Source organism: Sorex fumeus, unplaced genomic scaffold, assembly GCF_029834395.1.
Source record: "Sorex fumeus unplaced genomic scaffold, SorFum_2.1 ptg000044l, whole genome shotgun sequence".
Classification (NCBI taxonomy): Eukaryota; Metazoa; Chordata; class Mammalia; order Eulipotyphla; family Soricidae; genus Sorex; species Sorex fumeus.
Genome location: NW_026606101.1, coordinates 11582489 through 11588934, shown reverse-complemented (window position 1 = coordinate 11588934; position 6446 = coordinate 11582489).

Below are 6446 nucleotides of genomic sequence, written 5' to 3'. Positions count from 1 at the left end.
TACGTGACCAGCCCATCTGATTTTTGACACCTTGGCAAATGAGACAGCGTCCCTGATTCTTGATCGTCGACAAATGTCGGAACTCCGGATTCTTTCTCTCATTTGAGTGAAATGTGATATTCCAAAAACCCAATAGCCAACGTATATGTCTCTCTCTCTCTCTCTTTCTCTCTCTCTCTCTCTCTCTCTCTCTCTCTCTCACACACACACACACACACATACACACATTCTCACACACACATACACACACTAGCTATGTATAATACCGCTTGAACTATATTATATTATAGGCGCCCATTGATGGTACTGTTGAGGTCTCTATTTTTTTATTTTTGGCGTTTTGGGTCACACCCAGCAATGCTCAGGGCTTACTCCTGGCTCTGTACTCAGGAATTACTCCTGGAAATTCTTGGGGGACCATATGGAATGCCAGGGTTGGCTACATGCAAGGCAAGTTCCCTACTGCTTTATCGCTCCAGCCACATTGAGGTCTTCTATAAAACTGGCAGATTTTCTAACTAGTTGTTCTAGGAGGTGTAAAGAAATATGTTGTCTCCAACAGTAATTATAGATTTGTCTTTTTCTCCTCTCAGTTGAATCTGTTTTGCTTCAAACATTTTGCGACTCTTGTTGTTTTCTGTATGGCCATTTAAGATTCCTTTGTCTTCTTGGTGGACTGACCCTTTCATCATTATTATAGAATAGAAATTAAACGATGTTTTAAAACTCACCAAGAAGAGGTAGGGAAAGGAGGTTCACTATTAGTGCCAGGTGGGGATGGATGTACCCTGTGAAATTTGGGGATTTTTTTTTTCTTTTTGGGTCACATCCGGCAATGCTCAGGGATTACTCCTGGCTTTGCACTCAGGAATTACTCCTGGGAGTGCTCGGGGGACCCTATGAGATGCTGGGAATCGAACCCAGTTGGCTGAGTGCAAGGCAGATGCCCTACCCACTGTGCTATAGCTCCAGCCCCTGGGGATCTTCTTTTGTTTGTTTTGGAGCCACACGTGGTTGTGCTCAGGACTTACTCCTAGCTCTGTGCCCAGGGATCACTCCTGGTGGGGCTCAGGAAGTCATATGTGGTGCTGTGGAACAAACTGGTCTCAGCCGTGTGCAAGGCAAGTGCCTTAACCACTGCATTATCTCTCCGAGTGTGGGGATCAATTTTTTTAATAAAGCTTAATGGCAGAATATGGTTTTTCTCAGGCCTCCTTCTACATGGCTTTTGGGCTTGACCTAGGCAACAATCAGGTAATAGCTAACAAGATTATAAACTCACATATCCTTTGACCAGTTTCTCCTGTAGGAAATTATCCCAGAGATGTAGGCACATGTAAGCAAAATGACGTTAAGAGCCACAGATTAGAAACATTTCTAAATGTCCTTTGGTAGAAGACTTGCTAAATAAACAATGGTACCCCACATCCCCCGCGTGGATACCGAGCGTTTCCCAAAACACTCTTCTAAAAGGACGTGAATTGCTGCAGGTCAATCAGGAGACGTGTCAGGTGGAGAAAGTGCAGAACAAGAGAAATGAGCAGGAAATCCATAATAAGTTTGTTATTATTCACATCATAGAAAAATAAAAGAAACACACAAACTGGGCCCAGAGGTAGCACATGGGCCAGCCCGCCTGCTTTGCATTCAGGGTCCCCTGTTTCATCGCTGGCACCACATGCTCCCAGCATGACCACTGAGGAAGCCCAAAACAAAACACAACACCAAAGAGCAAAGAAATTGGAGTTTGCCTAAACGTGCAAGCTCACAAGTGGATGACAGGCTGGATACACAAGCCAATGTCGACACCCCAGTGACCCAGCCCTGGCGTCAGTGCCCAGCACCACCTCAAGGTCATAGGTTAGGATCTTCCCAAAACAATAGGTGGGCCAGACCTTTTGAACCTGCCCTTTAACCTGGTCTTCCAGCCTGCCCTTTTGCTGTTTGCTTTGCAGATACTCAGGTCCCAGGCGTGGAGGGGGCGGAGAGGGGTGGAGAGGGAAGGAGCCCGCCCATTGGCCGGCAGGGGGTCTTAACCAGCCCTGGATCCAGAGTCCAGGCCCCCAGAGCCTGGACTGATTGAGTGTTTTGTGATGAGGGAATGGGCCACCCAGGACGCCAACCCCAACACTCTTAGTCTATGCCCCTCACTTCAGCCCCACTTGATTTGTAAGGATTCCTGCATTCATCTTGTTATCAGTGCTGGGGGTGGAGGTGGATACAGGTGGAGGGATTTCTTAGGTTGAAGCAAATACCGAGACCTCCCAACTTCTATCCTTCTCAGCCCAAGGTGGTAGCAGGCCTGCGGGGGTCCCAGAAACTAATTCACCCACCCAACCATGCTACGCGAGGGTTCTCCCCATGGAGGAAACCTTCCGGCTTGGAAAATACAAGAGAATGTGCCTCTCTGGCCACGGGGCTGCTGAGTCTCAGTCATGCGGGGAGGAATGGATGGTTTCTCCAGCATCTCTCGGATAGGCTGTGTTACATTCAGGAGGGCTTAGGGAAATGCCCACTTTGGCCTCTGCTAGCTCCACAATGGCCAGCTCTCCAGCTCAGTGCTTGGCCCCCAGAAGACACCAACATTTGTGGAATTAATTAATTGCCCCAGAAGCACTTGGTGTGGTGCTTGAGCCCTGAAGATCCCTGATTGTGGCATAGATTAGGAGCTCCCTGAGTCTAGCTCCCCACTATTTGGGGGGTGGAGGCGCAAGTTTTCTGCTAAAGCACTTGACAGCCTCTTGGTCTGAGTCTCATAGGTGTTTGGTTGGTTTGTTCTAACATTAGATAAAAGCCCAGTCCAGCAGGTGCCACTAATCTTTTTTTTTTTTTTTGCATTTCTTTTTTTATTATTATTTTTAATTGAATCACCATGAGATACAGGGACAAAGCTTTCTGATTGAGTTTCAGTCATACAATGATCGAACACCCATCCCTTCACCATTGCACGTTTTCCACCACCAATGTTCCCAGTATCCCTCTTCTCCCATCCCCTCATCCCCTGCCTCTATGTCAGGCACCTTCCTTCTTACACTCTAATTTTGAGTGTCATGGTTTGCAATACAGACAACTGAGAGGCCATCATATGTGGTCCTTGGTCTACTTTCAGCACACCTCTCCCTTCCCCAGCGATCCCTCCAACCATCATCTCTATCCCATCTCTATCCCAGCTGCCTTGTCCCCCAGCACATGAGGCAGGCTTCCAATTTGCAGAACCATCCTCCTGGGTGCCTCTAGCCTTGACTTCCTGGCTAGTCCTTTACCTGGAGGAGAGAAAAGATCATGTCTAAATCATCTCTGGGGCTGGAGCGATAGCACAATGGGTAGGGCATTTGCCTTGCATGCGGCCGATCCGGGTTCGAATCCCAGCATCCCATATGGACCCTGAGCACCGCCAGGAGTAATTCCTGAGTGCAGAGCCAGGAGTAACCCCTTGTGCATTGCCAGGTGTGACCCAAAAAGCAAAAAAAAAAAAAATCATCTCTGGGATCCCAGTTCAACCCTAGCATCACATATGCAGGACACCCCCTCCCCCCACTCCCTGTGCCACCACATACCCCCTCCCCCAACACAAGCAGGAGTGATCCCTGTGTGCAGTCCCAGGAGCACCGCCAGGTGTGGCTCAAAAAACTAAACAAAAACCAAACAAAAGAGTAATCTCTAGGAGGAACAAAATAAACCACGGACGCTCTGACCAAGTATTTACGTGGGTGACTGACCCCCTCTGGCGGAGACCTGGGAGGCGGGATTCCAGCAGAGACACCGGAAGGAAGGCAAGGGCGCTTCGGCTGGGGAGCTTTAAGTGTCAGTGGCCAGTCTTTTGCCCGTCCCATTGTGGGAAGTCTTCCAAACCCCACCCTGGGCCTCTGTGGTCACACTGTCCCGCAGAGCCAATCTCTTCCCCAAACTGCCAGCAGAGGGCACCCTGCTCCTAGCTGAGGCCTCAACCTACTGCAGTCCTGCTGCCGCGTACGGCGCCCCACCCCCAGCCCAGCTACCCGGGCACTGTTTATTGTTTCCAGCTCACAGAAGAAACTAAGGATGTGGCCAGTGAGTTGCCCTTTTGTCTTAAGGGCCTTTCACAAGTAGACGCATCACTTTGGCGGGGTGGAGAGATAGTATAGTGGGTAGGGCCTTGCATGCGTCTGACCTGGGTGGCACCCTATATGCTATTTGGTTCCCCAGCCCACCGGGAACCGCCCTCCCCCTCTCTCCCTACTCTGCCCTCAGCACAGCGAGGGGTGATTCCTGAGAGCAGAGCCAGGAGTAACCCCTGAGCACTACCTAGTGTGGTCCGGAAAGAAAAACAAACAAAAAGGAGCATCACTCCGGATGTTAATTTCTTGCAAACGTACTTCCTGTGCTTGACACAGTTTTAAGCGCCATAGCCATACTGTAAAACAGATGTTCCAGCTATACCCATCTTAAGGAAAAAGGAAGGCTTACAGGGTCCTCCAAGTTAGGATTCTAGAACCCCAGATGGTAAACATTGCTTTCCCTGCTGGCTTGTCCCCCCTCAGACTCTCCACCTGACTTGGTCTCTCCACACGCCCACATGTTCATTTCAGGCAAAGACCAAACTGGGATAGGAAAAGACAGAGATAGTACAGGGGTTAAGGTGTTTGTTTTGCAAGCAGCTGACTCCATTAAGTCCCCAGCACCACATATGTTCCCCTGAGCACCACCAGAAGTGACCCCAAGGCACAAAGCTACGAGTAGTCTGTGAGTATCACCAGGTGTGGCCCAAACCCCATGTCCGTTCCTAAGGAAAAAAAGATCTGTGTAATGTAAATAAATTAAGAAGGTTTTATTTATTTATTTAATTGTTGAGGGTGTAGTTACCCCGGGCAATGCTCAGGAGTTACTCTTGGCTCTACATTCAGGGATCACTCCTGGAAGTGCTCAGGGGACAATTTGGGATGCCGTGTATTGGGCACAGTGACAGCAGGTCTCTGTGACAGCATGTCCATGGTTCCCAGTTTCTCCAGTAGTTTCAAGAATAAAAATATTGAGTGAGAAAAATGCTCCAACTCTGAGTTGGAAAGTAGAAAAGTACTGGAAAGTAGAAAAGAAAGGAAAAGGAAAAGTTCCCACTGTGGTGGGGAACTTAGTATAGGACTAAGTTAACTGTGGCTGGTTTGTGGGGGGATTATAGGAAAATTGGGTCTTTGTGTTACATAGACTGTAGGAAGTTAAAGAGAATAAAGATAAGGTGTTTTTTTGTTGTTGTGGTGTTGTGTGTGTGTGTGTGTGTTTAAGCTCTTTTAAATGAAAATTGGGCTTTACATTTCTTATCAAACAGATCCTTGTCTGGCCATTTGCCTTGGTTATTGCCCATTATCTTAGTCTCCTAGTGAGCCAAGCTCTGGGGCAGAATTTTAAATTGGACAATCATTAACTTCCTGTTTATCAGAGAGCTCAGGAATTCAGAAATGTAGGATGGGAACAGGTGAGGGAAACTGAGACTTCCTCTTTCAGGATCAAACCCGAGTCTGCCAGTAAATCCCTAAATTAAAGATCTTGAGGCAAGATTATGTTGGAGTCAGGTGAACCCTAAATCCAATGACAAGTGTCCTTATAAGAGAATGGGGCAGTGGGGGAGGAGGGACTGGAAAGAAAGCTTAAAGGACTTTGCATATGGGGGGGAGGGGGGTGGGAGAAGGGGGAGGGGTAGAAAACACTTAGGTGAATGGTGGATGGAGGTGAGGCAGGGAGATGGCACCGGAAGACACTTGTTATGTGACTGCTTCACCAATCCTGGTTGGATCCCTGGCATAGCACATAGTTCCCTGTTTACCACCAGAAGCCATCCCAGAGCATTAATGCTTCTCTGCCCCACCTCTACCCCTGTGCCCCAACAACTGGAGGTAAGCATCTACAAGTCAATGAACAGTCCAGATTGCCAGAACTCACACAAGTCTCTCCTAGAGCCTCTAGAAGGAACTGACCAGGTCCCACCTAGATTTTAAGGGTCTGGGGCTGGAGCGATAGCACAGCGGGTAGGGCATTTGCCTTGCACGCCGCTGACCCAGGTTCAGTTCCTTTGTCCCTCTCTGAGAGCCCGGCAAGCTACCGAGAGTATCCCACCCACACGGCAGAGCCTGGCAAGCTCCCCGTGGCGTATTCGATATGCCAAAAACAGTAACAACAAGTCTCACAATGGAGACGTTACTGGTGTCCCCTCGAGCAAATTGATGAACCATGGGAGGACAGTGACAGTGACAGCCTGTGAGAAAAGACATTTCTCTGGAAGGTCAAAGGGCCTGGCCAGCAGTAAAAAGTTGATCGACTCATCCCCTCCCTCCCAGCCACTCAGACTTCCGGGATTCTTATGGAATGGCAAGCTATGCGGCATTATCAAAAGCTTTTTACTTAAGTGTGTGGAAAGAAGTGTTCTAAAGGAACCTCTCTTGGGACCATGGGGCGGGTCTCCAGGGAGGCAAATC